Raw genomic sequence first — 19,870 nt, forward strand, 5'->3', positions numbered from 1 at the left:
TGCTTGTGTCTGAGGGGTGACGGCAGGAAGAGGAGACGTCGACCGGGCGATCTTAGCACTGGCCGAATGGACGACTGTAGTGCTGAAGGTCAGATCGCATGTCTGCGCCGCCACCTCCCTGGTAGTCCTAGGAGAGGCGAGGACAGTACTGTATTTCCCCGCTGGGAGCAGCGTGGGCTTCCTACTAGCAAATAGCTTGCGAGCAGCCGAGGTGGACACTTTCTCTTTGACCCGAATTTCCTGTATTCAGCGTTCTTCCTTGTAGATGGGACAGTCGCGGGAGGACGCTGCGTGGTCACCCTGACAGTTCACACAATGAGGAGACGGAGGTGGACAGTCACCCTCACGGCCATCCCTGCCACAAGTGACACATTTAGCCACATTGGAACAAGACTGGCGAGTTTGATTAAAACGCTGACACTGGTAGCAGCGCGTAGGTGTCGGGACATAGGGGAGAACAGAAATAACCTCGTAGCCCGCTTTGATGCGCGACGGCAGCTGAACACTATCAAAGGTCAAGAAAAGTCATTGTTGACCTTTTTCATGACCCTATGGACAGCCGTCACGCCCTGCTCAGCGAGGAAAGACTGAATCTCCTCGTCAGTCAATCCGTCGAGTGATCTAGTATATACCACACCACGAGACGAATTCAAAGTGCGGTGAGCCTCCACCCAGACAGGGAACGTGTACAGGAGTGTGGCCCGAAGCAGTTTTTGTGCCTGAAAGGCGCTCTCAGTTTCTAGTAACAAGGTACCGTTACGCAACCTGGTACAAGACTTGACAGATTCGGCTGTGGCATCTACGCCCTTCTGGATAACGAAAGGGTTCACAGAGGAAAAATCCTTTCCGTCCTCAGATCGAGAAACTACGAGGAACTGTGGGGCAGGCGGTAGTACTTTTGTCACTGGTGGCTGGTCAAGTTTCCGTTTTTGGGCAGAAGTCAAGAGAGAAGGAGAGAAATACATTGCGGAGGAATCCCCATGATTGCCAGCGTCTCCGATGGCGCGCTCCTTCCTTGTGGGGACCCACTCAGAGGGCGCTCCCGCTTTAGGTGAATGTTTACACCTCAGGTCACACCTCCCAAGAAACGGACGGAGGGACCAATCGGCATGGTCGGAAGGTGTCAGCTCAGACAATCACCCCTCCCTGGGCCTGGCCTTTACCAGGGGGTACGTGCGTGCCTTACTTGTCTACCCAGGGCAGGGAATTACGCGTTATCCCATCACCGGCAGGGGGAAAGGCGGCAGGGGGAAAGGCGGCAGGGGGAAAGGCGGCAGGGGGAAAGGCGGCAGGGGGAAAGGCGGCAGGGGGAAAGGCGGCAGGGGGAAAGGCGGCAGGGGGAAAGGCGGCAGGGGGAAAGGCGGCAGGGGGAAAGGCGGCAGGGGGAAAGGCGGCAGGGGGAAAGGCGGCAGGGGGAAAGGCAGCAGGGGAAAGAGTAAGACAGTGAGATGGAGAAGAAGAAAGAAAGGAACCAATCCAAGGGAGGAAGAAACCAGAAGAAGTGAAAAACCAAAATGACCGCAAATATAGGTCGTGGAACCGTCCGTCTCCGGACGCAGGCGCTAACTACCCCGTTGAGGGGGATGGACTCCTTTTAGTCGCCTCTTACGACAGGCAGGTATACCTGTGTAACAGTGTTCGGAACTGTTTTGTGTGCTGTTATGTATTTCTTATGTCTCTTATTAATTTAGTCTGTATAAATCTCTCAACTGCCATCATACTGTTTCTTTGTTGCATTTAAGCCACATATCATCTACGCTTACATAGTTTGGAAGGAACAGACTGTCTTAGGAAGGCGGAAACGAAATTTTTATCTGCCTTTTAAAATAGAGGTGTATTTCGTTTAATTTTGGTTGATTTGGATGTTACGGTATTTAGTCTCGACAGGACGACTTTATGATAACTAACCACTGTATCAGTCATGACGCACTGAATCTGCGCAGAATTATTTGTTGCTAAGAGGTCGAGTATGATATCGCAACTGTTTACACTTCGAGTGGACTCCTGAAACAATTGCTCAAAACAATTTTCGGAGAGAGCCTTTAGTACAGTTTAAGGCGATGTTTTATGCATACCGCCGTCTTTCAACACGTGTATTGGACAACATATCAACGGTAAATCGAAATCACCAAAAATTATAATTTATTGAGGAGGGTAAAAGGGACCTATTATTAATTTATTCCGGTTGTCAGGTATAACCTCTACCTACTCTAAACTAAGGAATTATCTTCTTCAGTTTCACTACCACATTAACTACTTCAGACAATACGAACACGGCAACACAGACTATACTTAAGCCTTTGTGAACACCGTTTGGTTCTTTGCAAAAGCTCAGGCTGCCATACCTCCAGCTTTAGTTATATTTCAGTACATATAACGATTTGACTAAGTCATTTCTACTAGTGGCTGGAGCTATAGATCTTTCCCAACACAACTACGGTGGACTAAATTATAATACTAATAGTTTCTATGTGTACCAACCTCCTATGTCTGACCTGCAGCATTTGGGGTTGAAGCCCGTTTTGTAATTTCCCAGGAACGTCTAGCCTACAAAACCTACAAGTCCACCTCACCCCTGCTAACCATACAGCAGTCTGCTGTGTGTAATGGACCTATGACCTATCAAGTGGAACCTGACACCTCTTCTCCCTATAGCGTCAGTCAAGGGATCTGCAGATTACATGGTGGAGAAGCGTCAGAGACTGGTGCTGACCCTCCAATTGGTTCTGTAACAAAGTTCCGCATTTGGTCCAGTGAACCATGCTTCGTATGGTGAGCTCCGCCTTTATGTTTCAATCATGAACCTTACTCTACCATTTCAGATAGCCACCGGACGCCAGATAGAATCTCGTCCAATCCAAAGTGACACACCACCATGGCCTCCCATTGGTAGACTGAGTACGTTGAGCTGGGGTAAGGGCCCTCGGGGTACAAGCACAAGCCACTATCTGGCAATATCCATCCTGTTCTTGCAAAAAAACAGCAGCATCCCCAGGATTCGAGTCGTCGGTTTGACCCACGAAGGAGACTCAAAAGCTGGAATGACCAAGCAGGTGGATTACTAAGGGCTACCTTCATGGATTCAAAGGCGGACTCCTTACTCTCTCCCCACTGAAGATTTCTCCCTTCATCCGCACTTTAATCACTGTGGCGGCCAACTGGGCAAAATTATGCCCAAATTTGCTAACGAAGTTGGCCATACGCCGCGACTCCCTTCATATTCTTGTGGGTGGAGGGGATAATTTTCTGTCTTTATCTATTCGAATACCGTCAGCTGACATCAAACGCCGCAAAGAGGAAATTTGTTCTATGGCAATAAATCTTGGATGGCTCACGGAAGGGGATCAACACCTGTTCGAGATGTTGGACGTGCTCTTGGAAGTTGTACACCATTACATCAGCCGAGTAATTATACAGGGTTTGAAATTTATGTCACCCAGTACCGCGTCTAAGAGTCGCGACAACGTTGTCGCCCCCCTGGATAGCCCAAAAGGAACTTCTAGTGTTCCTTGGACCACAGAAGGGGAAAGAAAATACGGTACTAACCTGACTATAGCAGATGTTGAAAGAGACCACCAATCATCTCTGATCGAAGCTGGACTGAAGGATACGCCGAAATCTCATCCGAAATATTCTGTTGCAGTTCTTGAGGGCTCCCAAAATAAGGTAATCATACACTGACAGATCAGATAGCCAGGGTTACACTGACAGATCAGGTGACCTGGGTGGCCAGTTAGGGCCGCGACCAGACTACAGGTCCAGGTGGAGTATTCGTCCGCATTATTGACTTGATGTGTCGGTCTCTTGCGACAGCCATCAGTATGATTTGGTAGAAATCTGAAGCATTTTCTGCTGAACTGCAATCCTATTTTCTGGTGTGTGGGCACGTTTCGGAATGTTTTTCGTCTTGTTCAAAACAGGTCTGACACCATTTTCGGACTGAGTGCTGCATGGTACTCTTTGCTGGCACTTTGGCATCATTAAACTCCTGAGCAAACAACTGACCATACCGTTTCCACTACTTTGTTGTCAATTAACTTTCCGCAACGAACGCGTGCCGCTCCACTGTGAGTACCATCGTCCATTTTGCAATACTCCACTCATGCTGACACAGCCCGCACTATGCTTTGAACAGGTTGGCGACACTTGGCGGCTGTCTACGTAGTGTGTGGGCACAGGGTGTGGTTATATGCATACATTCACGTCTTTGTAATATAAATATACGACAGTATCCAATGTAATAAACCCAAAGAGATAAAAGAAAAACAGAGTTTATGAAACTAAACCACGACAAATAATCTTTGTTTCTGGTCTATAAAACCGATAACATTATCAACGTTGAGCTCTCTCTGACTACTCTGAATACGATGCTGATTAGAGTCTTGTATTGTCATGAGTGTCGTCTTTTGTGCAACTGATTAGGGCGAACAGGCTTCGATGGTGGGGTCATGTTACACGCCTGGGAGAAGCAAGGTTACCCAACATCAGAAGAGGCACCAATGTTAGCACTGAATAGGGGATCATGGAGGAATTTTATAAGGAAGACTCCACACTGAACACTGAAAGGCATAATCAGTCTTAAATGATGATGATGATGATGATGATTAATATTATTGAAATTATAATCAGTTTTTTAAATATTTGTTGTGTTAGTGATTTAAATTTACCCTCCCCGTCAGTACAATGATTTCCTAAATAAATGTAAATTGGCCGTCTTTCATAAATGGTATCGAATCGTAATTTTAAAGAAGCTATTGGCGAGAGCCTCTTTTTTCCACTTATATTTTCTTAATATTGTCGAAATAGAACCTGACATTTTGTAAAAGAAGTCCGATAGCCTTTCAAATTAAATTAAATATCATAGATTATTATTTTGGAATCACTGTGCACGCATTGTCAAAACGAATCGATACCAAACAAATGATGAGCCTTGCTATGAATATGAATATTCATTAAAAAGAATCTGCAGCAAGCAGAGCCTTTATGAAAATAATTAAAAGCATGTTGAAGCCATTGCACATTGGCTTGTAGCGAAAAGAGAGAGGAACACTATTTTTTTTATCTATTGTTGGCTAACAACCTCAATTTGAATTTCAATTAGAAAACGATGGGAACTGTTCTACACATTTGGTAGTATACGAGCCCAGCAGTGGAATGGCAACCGGGACAGGACTTCTTACGTCTTGTAACAAAACGTAATTTACTGCTGTTTAGTATTGTGTACTTATAATTTGTTTTCTTTTCCATGTACAACAATGACATGCGAGAGAGTGTAACTACAGATAAAGAACGAAAACGGAGGCAAAAACGGAGAAACCAACTAAAAAGAAAGGAACATTTTCATAAGGTTTGAAGACAATGAATGACTCGCTGCTGTGCTGCCGTAACTAACGAAAGGTAAGGATATCACAGTTTTCACTTATCTATGCGTGTGTTGTTGGGATAGGAAGCGAAGAATCGTGTCCCTTATTAGCGTCGATTAATTTTTTTGAACACATAAAAGATACGAAAGTTTTGCCAAAATCAAAGTCGGTAATATGGCCGCACTGTAGCACAAATAACGTAGCGCTGCTACAACTTTTATAATGCATCCAGCGCTAATGAATATTAAATCAAGATAGATCGTAAATAGTACTTCAGCAGGACCGATAAAGCTTCAGGAACGAAGGAAACAGCTACCGTCCACAATACAAGGTGGAATCGGAAACTGATGAGCGAGAAATAATTGGCACGTCAATCAAAAATGCAGATTCTATCGTAGCTGAAAAAGAGAAGCATGCAGGATCTCAGCAGACCACTTGGTCGGTATCCGGATCGTTCACTGATTTTGGCAAACTTTTTGAAGAGACCGCTTCAAACCAAACAAAGCAACTGAATGTAAACCTTAAAGGTATGGCATGTGAATTATATACTAAAGTAACTACCGGCTAAGTTCAGATATGAATACGAACTTTGAACGTGTGGCATTTGAATTAGATATTAAAGAAATTGCACAGTTAAGTTCAGATATGAACAGGAATTTTGAACTTGAAACAAGAATTAATTCTCAGTTATAACTAAACTTTCAGAGTATTGGGATGGATTATCTTACTAAATTATACAAAGATTTTTCGGCGACTATGCAAAATTTGTCTCTGCAGGTCGAAAAAACCAAAGCTGCGCGGAGAACAATAGAGGACACTCTTCAATAGCTTGTTGGAAAAGTGCAAAAAAAGTACACACACACAAGTGACATCCAATCACCTGTCCACGTTCGAAGTCTGTGAGTTCCGCGGATCATCCCATTCTGCTCTCTCATGATGTCAAATGACTGCTGGGGTCGCTGATATGGAGTACCTGGCAGTAGATGCCTGTAAGACTTCATCTAATATGAGAAACGTATGTTTTTTGGGGTGTCCGGATACTTTTGATCACATATTGTACACGAAGAAACGAAATTGTATACTAGTAATAGCAGTGGTGAGCATTTTACAAACAGTAACAACCACTAAGGAAAATGGAAATGAGTGGCGCCCCTGGCAGGGAAGCCCCTTGCGGGGCAGGTCCGGCCCCATTGGTAGAGGCCTTATTCCATTCGACGCCACATTGGCCCACGTGCGCCAGATGGGGACGAAATGATGATGAAGACAACAACACGCAGTCCCTGAATGGTGAAAATTTCCGACCCAGCCGGGAATCGTACCCGGCCCCGTAGGACGGCAATCCGCCACGATGACCACTCTGCTATCGGGGCGGACAACAACCACTGTAATAATTACAGTCGTAATGGCAATGGAAGGAGCAATAATGCATCACCACAGCATCATAATGGTGCAGGTAACAGACTAGGAGATGGTGCAAATTCGTCACCTTTTAGTAAACGCAGGCAACAAGATACTAGATACAATCCTTGCTATTTCCAGTACGGAAATAATCATCAAAACCAATACAAAAAAGTCAGTGTAAGTAACTTGTGTATGGAATACACTCACGTCAGCTGGCAACGAGAACGCGCAGCAAAACGCGCCTGCATCCAATGATACAGGGGAGCAGAACTAGTGACTCCACCTGTCCACCTAAGTGATCGAAGGATAACGGACACCGCTCCGCAGGTGCGACAAACTTAACTGCCACCACATTGTGCCCCGAATTACTGTCACGGAAGGAGTAGGGGGCCAGCCCGATAGCCAGTAATCTTAATGAAAAAACACGACCCACTTTATCACATCTTAATCTATGTAAGGGCTTATAAAATCACCAGTACGGAAACTGATTTATTACTACCAAGTACACAATATTTATAAATCTCTCATCTCTCATCTGTGTATGCTCTAAACGAACATCAATATTTAAATATTCTTTGCGAAGTATTACTTTACATCAGGGGCGGGCAGGAATTCTGCACGTGTGCGGTGCACATGCACGTGTGCAGTTAACAGGTGTTCAGCGCTCACACAGGGGCAAGCTGGCCACCCGCTTCTCTCCCCTCCCCGCCATACCGTCTCACCACTTCTTCCTTTGTAATGCGTCTTGTTTCCTGGCCTGCTTTATTGAATGAAGGAATAAGGTTAGTAGGAGTGCTTGAAAGTAATCGTGGTTTGAAAGAGTACCTATTACCTACGATACGTTTTATTTATCACAGGTGGAGTTTACAATACGTTTAATGTCTGCAACAAAATTTCTACATAAAGACAAACGCAAACAGCTACGTAAATTTTCATTACTGATGTTTGCTCTTAACCGAGACTTTCATAACAGAAAAAAATATCTCAAAAACGTATGTCGAGCCAAACATTGACATTATCTTCATGGCTTCACGATGGAGACGAGGAAACTCTTGCTGTGGAAAGTCGTGATTAAAATCTATTACAAGTCTTGCCAAAAGGAACTTGTCTCTCAGACGAGAATTACGCTGTAGATCTATTAATTCCATTTGCAAACTGGGAAGAATATCATCTACAGATACAGCAGATTGTCTCGAGAACTATTCAAAACCTTGGGATAAGTAAGATATATCCCCCAATCGCTTGAGAAATTCCTCTTTTATTGCACCAAGAACGGCAACATACTGAAATTTATTATAATGGCGTTCAATATTAAACTTCCGCTGACCAGCCAGAACACTGTCACATATTATACATTTCCAATTTTCACGTTTCTGCATTCCTTTTTAAAAGATAGCAAATCTCCAATCCTCCGTTTCCTTGATTCACTCTGCATTTTCCGGTTATTGAAATACAACGTTCACTACGTAGTGGTCGCTTCGCTTCAACGTCCGCAAAATAGCCTGGTACTACACTGCCGCGACCTGCTGGCTGTCGCCACTGCCCCTGTCGACGATTGCACGCGAGCAGCACACGTGCAGCGCTGTGTGCTCATGAGCCGCATGCAACGTTTACCCGCCCCTACTTTACATTAATACAGGGCTATTACAAATGATTGAAGCTATTTCATAAATTCACTGTAGCTCCATTCATTGACATATGGTCACGACACACTACAGATACGTAGAAAAACTCATACAGTTTTGTTCGACTGAAGCCGCACTTCAGGTTTCTGCCGCCAGAGCGCTCGAGAGCGCAGTGAGACAAAATGGCGACAGGAGCCGAGAAAGCGTATGTCGTGCTTGAAATGCACTCACATCAGTCAGTCATAACAGTGCAACGACACTTCAGGACGAAGTTCAACAAAGATCCACCAACTGCTAACTCCATTCGGCGATGGTATGCGCAGTTTAAAGCTTCTGGATGCCTCTGTAAGGGGAAATCAACGGGTCGGCCTGCAGTGAGCGAAGAAACGGTTGAACGCGTGCGGGCAAGTTTCACGCATAGTGATGTGAAAGATTCAGTGTTTAAACCTCCTCTACCAAGAAACGTGCCAGAACTGCGAGCTCGCATCAACAGTGCTTTCGAACTCATTGATGGGGACATGCTGCGCCGACTGTGAGAGGAACTTGATTTATCGGCTTGATGTCTGCCGAATCACTAAAAGGGCATATATCGAACATTTGTGAATGCCTAAGAAAACTTTTTGAGTTTTTGTATGTGTGTGCAAAGCATTGTGAAAATATCTCAAATAATAAAGTTATTGTAGCGCTGTGAAATCGCTTCAATCATTTGTAATAACCCTGTACTTCCAATTACTTTAAATTACACTATGGAGTATGGGAGTACTGTATTCAGAAAAAACTGTTTGAAATATCGACGTGCGAAAGCACCGTTGCTTTACTAAGTACTAAAGGAAATTAATTTCTTTCAACATCAGTCTTTGGCTAAAAGATGTAACACATTTTCTTTCATACCGCATTAGTCATACCACAAATGTAGACATGAAAATAAACATGTACTAAACATACAAACAAAAATGTTTTTGAGAATAACAAACATATTTGTCACCGAATATATATTTTTTGTATGCAGATGAGGATATAAATCTTTAATACGGTTCGACTCAGGATATGTAGATACGTACATTCAAAAGGGATTCTTATAATCTTGTAGGATCCTGTAAATAGTATCTGCCATTTCCAATTTTTCTTTTTCATCAAGGAAGGTTTTGGGTGCATTCGAAGTAGGACCTTTTCGCTAAACTTGTAGCTTTGCGTCGTATGGAATTTTTTGTCATAATGTTTCTTTCTTAGTTGGTGAAGATGTGTGAGCGACACAATAGTTTGCCTTATTTTTTCTGATAATCGACTATCGATTGGACCTGTCAATCGACCGTGTAGTTGATCGATGCAGCTAAAGTGAGGAGGACGTACTCGTTCCGAGAGTAGAAAAGCCCTCTGTCATAGCGCTTGAGCGGATCTGCGGGCCCGACGGGAGGGGGGTACCTGTAAGGAAGCTTTGACGGAACCACGTGCAGTGGACGCGGCCGCACCTCGGCAGTCGATATTGGGCGGTTGTTTTGATGTATCGGAGAGCAGCGAAAGCGGGTCAATCAGGTGCTAGTGTTCGACTGGGCGTGCTCCACGAGTGTTTGAGTTGTTACTGCCTTCTACTTCGATCCACCACATTAACTCCATGCTGAAAGTTTTGTTTACTCATGTTCTTAGAAGTATGGGCAATCCTGTCTTTCATGCTGCGGTGTGGATTAACGTTTCTTTCGAAATATCTTGTACAAGCAGGTAGGTTTATATGGAAGCAACTAAACTTCCTGAGTGTGGTGCTTGCTTAACGTTATCAGATGATGGCTTGTGTATACCGTCGTCCGGTTTCTATGCTGACAGCAAAACGCGCTGCTAAAATGTCTGCAACGGAATCGGTATTGTAATTTCGATTCCCGAGTGCTAAAATGGTTTCTGTCACCCCATTGTAGTGCAAGTTGTCACATTCTCTTGTTTCATCAGTTATGTGAGTAACATTTTTGGTTGTTCTCTTGGATGTCAAGTACCATCATCACGCCGCAGTAGGGTGCAAAAACGCAAAGCTGAAAAAGCATAAACGCCGTTTGCTGCTTCGGTTCACGTAGACCTTTTTGCACGGTCCCCGGTAGTTTCACGATTTATACTAGAGCAAATATTGCTGTCGTACCGCACTTCGAAGCGATGAGGTCACGTTTAGTGGTGTTGCAGCCACACTGTATCCTTAGTGAAGTTGCAAATATTCCGTTGGGCGTAGGAAATACGAAAGGTTGTTCACAACATCGTTCTGATGCATATCGCAGGGCGAACTGTCGTTTTCAAACTTGATACATGGGTAAATGAATGCCCCAAGGAATGGCGTAGTTTCACTGATGCCCTTCATGCCACTTCCAGACAGTTATGTCGATTCTGAGCGTCAGTGTGTCAGCAATACGTAAGACAACCGTTTGATTACCACGCCGGATATCGTGGTTGCGACACAGCCCAAAGGCATCAAGAGAAGGGAAGAGATGTTAAGGGGGGTTGTGACAACGTTCCCATCGTGTGACACGTTGTAACCTCCCCCTCACTTACCGACCTTAATGACAGTGAAAAATGAAACCGCGTGTACCTAATGGGAGTTTTGGAAAAGCAATCGTCACCGAAGTTAACCTGTCGGTAAAGAGGGAGGAAAGGGTTACATCTTAATGAAAGGAAATGTGCTAATGAAACTGGTGGAAATTAATTTTGAAAAGGGGTAAAGTTAATAAAGAAAGTAAATGTGCAGCCGTTACGTTAACAATTAACTAGCGGTAATTAGGTATTTGAGATTTGGGGGAAATCACGGTCGCCAGTCCTAAGGACAATTACTATAGTAACTGAAAAAGAAAGGTTATTACACATATAATTAGCACTAGAAGCGTGGCAACTGAAGGTTGACACGTGTAGTGTGAAAACTGGAAGTTTGTCAGAAGTAATAAATTTCGCTACACCCTGACTTAATTTAGCAAAAGAATTAATAAAACCGGAAAATCGAAAGTTAATTTAGTGACTGAAGTTAATAGTGAGCTTTCTTTCTGAAGCACATCGAAATTCAGTAAAATACGGTTAGTCTTGGACTACCTCAACAATCATTTCTAAAGCTACTTGAATCTACGCAATTTAGAAATAAGAGATTTAAATTTGAACTTGAATTAAATGATTCTGAACAATTAGCAATAGTAAAATTTAGTACGTACCAAGCTGAGCTGCAGTCACAGGTACGCTAAAATATGCTAACAAAACTCGCACTCTTAATTTGTGCTTATGTAATCTGAATATTGTAGCCAGCTATGCATACTTTGAAATTAAAGCAGTGAAATCGAATGGTATAATTTTAATGCTGGCGTTTAAATTTCAACGACACTCGGGTTCATTTTGGAAAAGGAAGGGACCCTGCTTGGTAATGCAATTGGGACAATGAGCAACAAAGGTTCATGCTAAGTTGCTGTTATTATAGTTACGAAAATGGTACAGTTTGAAAAGCTGAGGTCTGCCATACAGTTCTAAAACTTTACTTGCTTCCAGTCTTCCTTGATGGTTGATTGAAGGTTTGAAGCCGTCGATCGAGGAGGTGGCGACAGTCGCTCATTGTCGGCCGTCGCTGTTGCAGAAGCTGGATGTTGGCGCGCCTTCTCGACACGGTCACCAGACGAAACGGACTCTTGATGTGCGCTAGTTAATGTTTCCCGTCCGCGACACCATGTCAGAAACTATCATCGCAAGTCGAGCGCAATTACATGCTGCCAAACCCCGAAAGCGCGGCAACTCGCGGGAGCGTCACACAACACACCTGCTCCACTCGCTACTCCTGCCAGACTCCTTCTGCTCAGCCCGCGCTCCACGCGGCAGAGTTAACACTACCAAAGATCCTACACACTTTGATTCTTCACACGACCTATCGACGTAATCGTTCGATAGCAGTTTTCCCTAAGCAAGACCCAGCGTAAAAATACAAATAATATTTACGAAACAAACCAATTATACATCGACATAAATGCATAAATATACAAATAGTAAAACAATTACAATATACAAAGAGACAGAAATGTCATCTTGAGGTAACAAAGCAAGGAAAGAAAATAATAGCACAATAGATGGAAATAGGAGGATATGCATTTCCGGCGTTACACGTGCCCCACATTGTCTGAGGATGTTCGTGTAACGTAAACAGACTCAGAAAATGTCCCAAAAAAGAAACAGAGGAAATGCATATGCTCAAAACATCAAAAAAATTTAGCATTCGTCTAATTAACCATAAACCAATTTTTAGACAATAATAATTGAGTGGAGACACTCCTAATCTTATTCCACTCTGTCATCTTGCACAAAATAAAACAGGTTGACAACATATCAAAATTCATAGAAAACATAGATAATGGTTTAGCTATTCCAAAATCATTAAAATTCGTAACACTATAAGAAATGGAATACTCTTTGCAAAATTAATCAAAGTACATGGTCACTAAACAGGTAGATCAAAATACGTAAATTAATTATTAATTACATATTATACACATTTTATATAACCTTTTCATAATTATTACTCTCGCCATGAGAGTCCACGTAATGCTAAACAAGAAAATAATATTCAGCAGATCGAAAAAACCATAAATATTGACAGTAGAATTCTTTCAGCTGTCCAGGAAGAAAAACAATTCCGCCTTCCGTACCCGCAAGTACAAAGAATGCCGACAGCGGCACAAGAGCCGACAGCGGCTTCGCCTCGCAAGTATTGTTGCGCCCGCCTGTGCGGCACGCTTGATCTCACTCGCCTGTGTAACGGCATTTCCAGAACGTCCGTTTCACTGAATTCTTTAGGAAAAACTCACTACCGAGTAATCTCAAGGAGTCCCTTAATACTATCACAGTGGTTAACTCAACACTGTCCATCACACACATGTACTAGCCTGAAACTTAAAACAGCGTCTAAGTACATCGGCAATGACTAATAAAACACACATTCGTGAAATCTTACAGCTATTTACAAAATCATATTTACATTGCTTAATCTACTGTGACTCAGCTGAAAACTTAAACTGGCAGCTTGGATTTTTCAGTTAGTTAAAACTTCTAATCAAAAATTAATTACTTGTTAATTACAACTTGTTTAATGACCTCTAGGTCAGGCAAAAGCATCGCAAGATGGCACATCCTTAAATCTTACACTCTATATTTACATACTGTACAAATTACCCTTTCTGAGGTGTTAATCGATCCTAGGTTGGTACAATTTCAAGTCTACAATATTCCGTATACCTAATCGTTTTCCAGAGCTTGGATACTCTAAGCAATAAGCATTTGTGTGAGGTATACCAATGACTTTATATGGTCCATTATAAACAAACTTAAATTTAGAGATTTCATTGTCTATCTCGCTCGATTTCTCATGAGCTTTTACAAGTACTAAGTCTCCGATTGCAAACTTAGCAAAACGCGCTTTTGCGTCATGACGACGTATGCGAGCATCGGCTTTTAGCTTCATTACTTCTCGCAAACGATCTTTTTTCACACCAATACTAATGTCAATCCGTGGAGGGAATTTGATTATCTCTTCCAATTCACTTTCTACACTTTTGTCACTGCCGAAATTCCTCACGTTACGGCAGTTCAAATTCATTCCTACGTAAATGTCATCCGGCCAGTTATCAATGTGTATAGGCTGGTATTGCTTATGCACACCGTCTCCTGCCTCGTCAAAACTAACTACTATCGTTTTATCTTGTGACGTACATGTCAAAGTTTTGCTTTCGCAATTAATCACTGCACGGTACTTTAATAGCCAATCTAACCCGATAATTACTTCCGTAGTCAAGTCTGGCACGACGACAAACTCTTGTTCAAATCGTGCCCCACCTATCTCGAAGTTGACAAAAATCTGTTTTGTGACCGGTTTACTGGCCTTCCCAGTAGCACCGATAATTTTCACTCCTGTTACTGGCATAACTACGATGCCGGGTCTGTCTTTCAGTAACTCAAATATTTTCCCAGATACAGCACTCAATTCTGCACCGGTGTCAACACGTTTAGTTGTAGGTCGTGCATATTAACAGACACTACTATCTGTCTACACTTGTCCTCGACTGTTTCTTTATTTTCCCACAGTAAATCCTCGTCTATATCCAGGTCATTCCAGAAAAAACCATCCGGCTTTGATCCTAAATCCGGCTTATCTGGCGGCTTTTTCAGCCTCTGTTCACATACAGTTTTAATTTCAACACGTTTGTCCTGAGGCTTAGCCTGTAGCTTCGCCTCCAATACCGAAACCTTTTCCTGTAACTCGTCAACTAGTGAGTGTTGCTTTGCTATCAATTCATTAATCGTCACCTTCGTTGATTCCACTTTGGTCAGATTAATCTCATCCGCCAATCTACCTGGAGGAATGTGTCCAGTAGTTTCTGCAATTACTTCCGCTAGATCTGCGCAACCCACACTGCTATCGTCTGACCGTATAATGTCAGCTCTAACCTCATACACGTTGTAATCTATGTGCTTTTCTACCAATCGCGTCCGGCTATCACTGAAATTTTCGCAATCTTTCTCCTTAATACTCTCGCAATGTTTAAACTGGAGGTTTGCGTCGGATGGGTCGGTTACTTCTACCACTGAAACTTTCGGTAAGGTCTGCCGGTTAGGGCCAGAACTTTCCGTTACTACTTCAACATCTAACTCCTGCGGGACGAAACACGACGAATCTTGCTCGTGCTCCCCCTTAACATCAACTATTTCTAGTAAAGTCTGCCGATTAGGGCCAGAACTTTCTATCATTTCACAAACACTATCTTCCTGCGGGACGAGACGCGGAAAATCCTGCACGCGCTCCCCATAAACACTTCTCCCATACAGACCCCTATAATCTCTTAGTTCGTCGTATAAGCGACCGAACTGCCTTAACCAGACCTCATCCCTCTCTGCATCCCCTCGCTCGATGACGGACGTTTTATCCGACATCTGATCTTATCTCAACAATTGCGAATCATTCTTAAAGTCAATCTCCAGTTCCGCTGTGGGTATTACAGCTGCCACTTTATGATCGATTTCCGGAACACTACTTAAATTGTTCTCACTGACAGCGAATGTATTTTCTACTGCCGTGTATACAGCTGATCTACTACTTGTGGGCGCACTCTTTTCTCTTAACACTGGCACACTCTCCCGCCGTTGATTATTCCATACGGAATTTTCATAACGGCGACACCTGGGTTTTCTCTTGTTATTGGGCCGCCAAAATTTCTCCATGCCCGCTCGGCCCCTCACCGGCGCGGCTAATGGTTTCCCTGTCTCGTCCCAGCAGATACGCTCCCCGGATGCTGCTGAGGCGGCTGATCACACCCTCTGGCGTTATTACTATTCTGTGAAGCCCGTATCACGTTAGTATGATACTGGTTTCTGTCATTCCTGTTATTATTTGCATTGTACCGATTGTTATTACGGTCCGAACCATTATTGTTATTGCTGCCATGGTTGCGGTATGCATTATTCCCATGGTTATCATTGTTGTGGTTGCTGTGGTACTCGTTGTTACCACGGCCTCTACCACTGTCGCGATTATTGCGCCAATTGTCCTCGTCCTCAACTCTTTCCAGGAAATCATTGATTGTCCTGTAATTGCTTCCTACGTAGCGTTTTGTATCATCTGGAAGCTTCTTGTAGAGTTCCCAGACTATTTCGGATTCCGTGCGGCGATCACGCAAATATTCCAACTTGCGGATCCAGCCCTCACAAAACTCCCTCATCGAACCGCGCGAATTCGCATCGAAAGGCCTCGATACGACAAATTCGCGCCAGACACTTTGCTGTTTTTGCTCTGACCAGTATTCAGCCAGAAACAAATTTTTAAACTCGTCAAAAGTCAGGTTCGTAATGTTGAGGTTTAAGCCCCAACGCTTGGCATCACCAGCCAGCAGATCAATAACCGCATTAATTTTTCTCTCATTAGTCCATGATGTGGGTAAAACTCTTTCACAATTTTTAATGAAATCCGTCGCGTGTATACCGCCTTTTTTCAAGGGGTCGAACCGCTCCTCTTTCGTCAACAATTCCGAACTATGTGCACAGATTGGCACATAGCTCTGTTTTTCGTCAAGTTTCTTTTCTAATTCCGACACTCTCGTAATTACTTGGCAAGTGGTTGTCGCAAGCGTTTCCACTTCCTCTTTTTCTCTTCGCAGGTATTAGCCTGCTCTCTCACTGTAGTGTCTACTTCGGACACTAAAGCCTTTATAGTTTCCACCTTCTGTTGATCCTCTTTTTTCACTAATTGAATTTGTTCCGTCACCTTATTCTCGATGATCGGAGCAACTGCTTCTCCTACACTTTTCTCGATTCTGCTAATTTCGGAATCAAAACGAGTATTTATGCTCGCAATTTCCGCCTGAACGCCTATCATTTCCTGTTTAAGATTACCGATTTCGGTATTAATTACAACAATATCTTTTTTGATTTTATCAACTTTTGTATTAACAACTCCAACATTGTTGTTAACAACGTTAATAGCTTTGTTCTGATTGTCTAGCTTGGCCGATTGACTCTTGATTTCGTAAATCAAAACATTCAATAAATCAGTTAAATTCCCGGAAACTACCGGTTCCACTTCCGTAGCGGCTTCCTCTTTAATTGTCCCCCCGTATTCGTCATAAAGGGATTCAGGTTTGATTTTCACTTCCGATTCCGAAACATTTTCTAAAGTTTGGAATTCCATTTCTGCTCTTTGTTGCGTTTCGGCGGTCGCGTCCTTCATGCTAGCCGCCTGCCCCTGAACAATGGGTACCGCGGTGCGCGTTTCCCACTGTTCGACCGATTGTTCCGTATCCAAGTCTACCAAATTTTGGCAATTGTTGCCTTCACTCATTTTAATAATTTTCAATATAAATGCCAAACCTCAAATATAATTAGGATTACTCCCACTACTTATTCTCGCTGACGTAACGGCCTGTACGTAACCAGTACTTTGTTACGAGATTTGCACAATGCAAAATTCGTGTCCAGAACAACCTCAAATCCGAAGATTGTCCTGTCACCAGGTCGCCACGTGTAACCTCCCCCTCACTTTCCGACCTTAATGACAGTGAAAAATGAAACCGCGTGTACCTAATGGGAGTTTTGGAAAAGCAATCGTCACCGAAGTTAACCTGTCGGTAAAGATGGAGGAAAGGGTTACATCTTAATGAAAGGAAATGTGCTAATGAAACTGGTGGAAATTAATTTTGAAAAGGGGTAAAGTTAATAAAGAAAGTAAATGTGCAGCCGTTACGTTAACAATTAACTAGCGGTAATTAGGTATTTGAGATTTGGGGGAAATCACGGTCGCCAGTCCTAAGGACAATTACTATAGTAACTGAAAAAGAAAGGTTATTACACATATAATTAGCACTAGAAGCGTGGCAACTGAAGGTTGACACATGTAGTGTGAAAACTGGAAGTTTGTCAGAAGTAATAAATTTCGCTACACCCTGACTTAATTTAGCAAAAGAATTAATAAAACCGGAAAATCGAAAGTTAATTTAGTGACTGAAGTTAATAGTGAGCTTTCTTTCTGAAGCACATCGAAATTCAGTAAAATACGGTTAGTCTTGGATTACCTCAACAATCATTTCTAAAGCTACTTGAATCTATGCAATTTAGAAATAAGAGATTTAACTTTGAACTTGAATTAAATGATTCTGAACAATTAGCAATAGTAAAATTTAGTACATACCAAGCTGAGCTGCAGTCACAGGTACGCTTAAATATGCTAACAAAACTCGCACTCTTAATTTGTGCTTATGTAATCTGAATATTGTTGCCAGCTATGCATACTTTGAAATTAAAGCAGTGAAATCGAATGGTATAATTTTAATGCTGGCGTTTAAATTTCAACGACACTCGGGTTCATTTTGGAAAAGGAAGGGACCCTGCTTGGTAATGCAATTGGGACAATGAGCAACAAAGGTTCATGCTAAGTTGCTGTTATTATAGTTACGAAAATGGTACAGTTTGAAAAGCTGAGGTCTGCCATACAGTTCTAAAACTTTACTTGCTTCCAGTCTTCCTTGATGGTTGATTGAAGGTTTGAAGCCGTCGATCGAGGAGGTGGCGACAGTCACTCATTGTCGGCCGTCGCTGTTGCAGAAGCTGGATGTTGGCGCGCCTTCTTCTCGACACGGTCACCAGACGAAACGGGCTCTTGATGTGCGCTAGTTAATGTTTCCCGTCCGCGACACCATGTCAGAAACTATCATCGCAAGTCGAGCGCAATTACATGCTGCCAAACCCCGAAAGCGCGGCAACTCGCGGGAGCGTCACACAACACACCTGCTCCACTCGCTACTCCCGCCAGACTCCTTCTGCTCAGCCCGCGCTCCACGCGGCAGAGTTAACACTACCAAAGATCCTACACACTTTGATTCTTCACACGACCTATCGACGTAATCGTTCGATAGCAGTTTTCCCTAGGCAAGACCCAGCGTAAAAATACAAATAATATTTACGAAACAAACCAATTATACATCGACATAAATGCATAAATATACAAATAGTAAAACAATTACAATATACAAAGAGACAGAAATGTCATATCTTGAGGTAACAAAGCAAGGAAAGAAAATAATAGCACAATAGATGGAAATAGGAGGATATGCATTTCCGGCGTTACAACGTCCACCGTAGATTTGGGAAGAAATGTGAAATTTGGTGCCAACGTTCCATCATTAACCTATCTTATACGTCATATGAACTAATGAGATCCGGTCTTTTCTTCGCATGCTTTGACACCTTGGTGTGACTTGTCGCCGAGCCTAAGGGTGACGTTTCAGGGCGCCACGCTTTTGCACCTCTATAGCAGAAGGTTGTAGGCACGCTTGCGCCAAATTCGCACTTGTGCTTTGTAGTGAGGGAAATGACATGGCTTCAAGAACGAGACGTTTTAATTTTTTTTCACAGTGTATTTTACTAGCTACGTGTCTCGCCCATCTCCATTTCATGTCCGCTACATTCCTACCAACGACTTCCACTTCATTTGCTAGTTTTCCCGTTTCTCTTAGTCTCACTTAAATATCTGTGTCCCACTGAATATCCGTCCCTTCATGTACAGTATTCGCTTCACATTTTATGTCTGACTACCGTAAACTGAAACTGATTCTATGCCTTTTTTTTTTTAGAAACATCCAAATACTAGTTTTAAAAATCTCACCTTAGTCACCAAAAGTAATCATCGACTGGTTCTATGACTTCATTTTTAATTTTTATTTTCGTTTCCGTCTGTCGACTGTAAATTAACTTAATGCTATTGTAATTGAGTTACAGACCTGCTTTCGAAGACTGATTAATACTGAGATCTACCAGAATTGGTTAGGGTCGTTTCCCATAGGATGCATGAGAGTGAAGTCAAGCCATTGCTGCTAGATAATGGCGTAAGCGTCTAAATATCCTTCACTTTCACGATTTTGTGATGTAGTAGGAGAATGTAATTATCATACTATACGGATTTTCGAAGAGCGCATAGCCCATGATGACGGTTGGATATGAAGTCCA

Source organism: Schistocerca cancellata, chromosome 8, assembly GCF_023864275.1.
Source record: "Schistocerca cancellata isolate TAMUIC-IGC-003103 chromosome 8, iqSchCanc2.1, whole genome shotgun sequence".
NCBI classification, from domain to species: domain Eukaryota; kingdom Metazoa; phylum Arthropoda; class Insecta; order Orthoptera; family Acrididae; genus Schistocerca; species Schistocerca cancellata.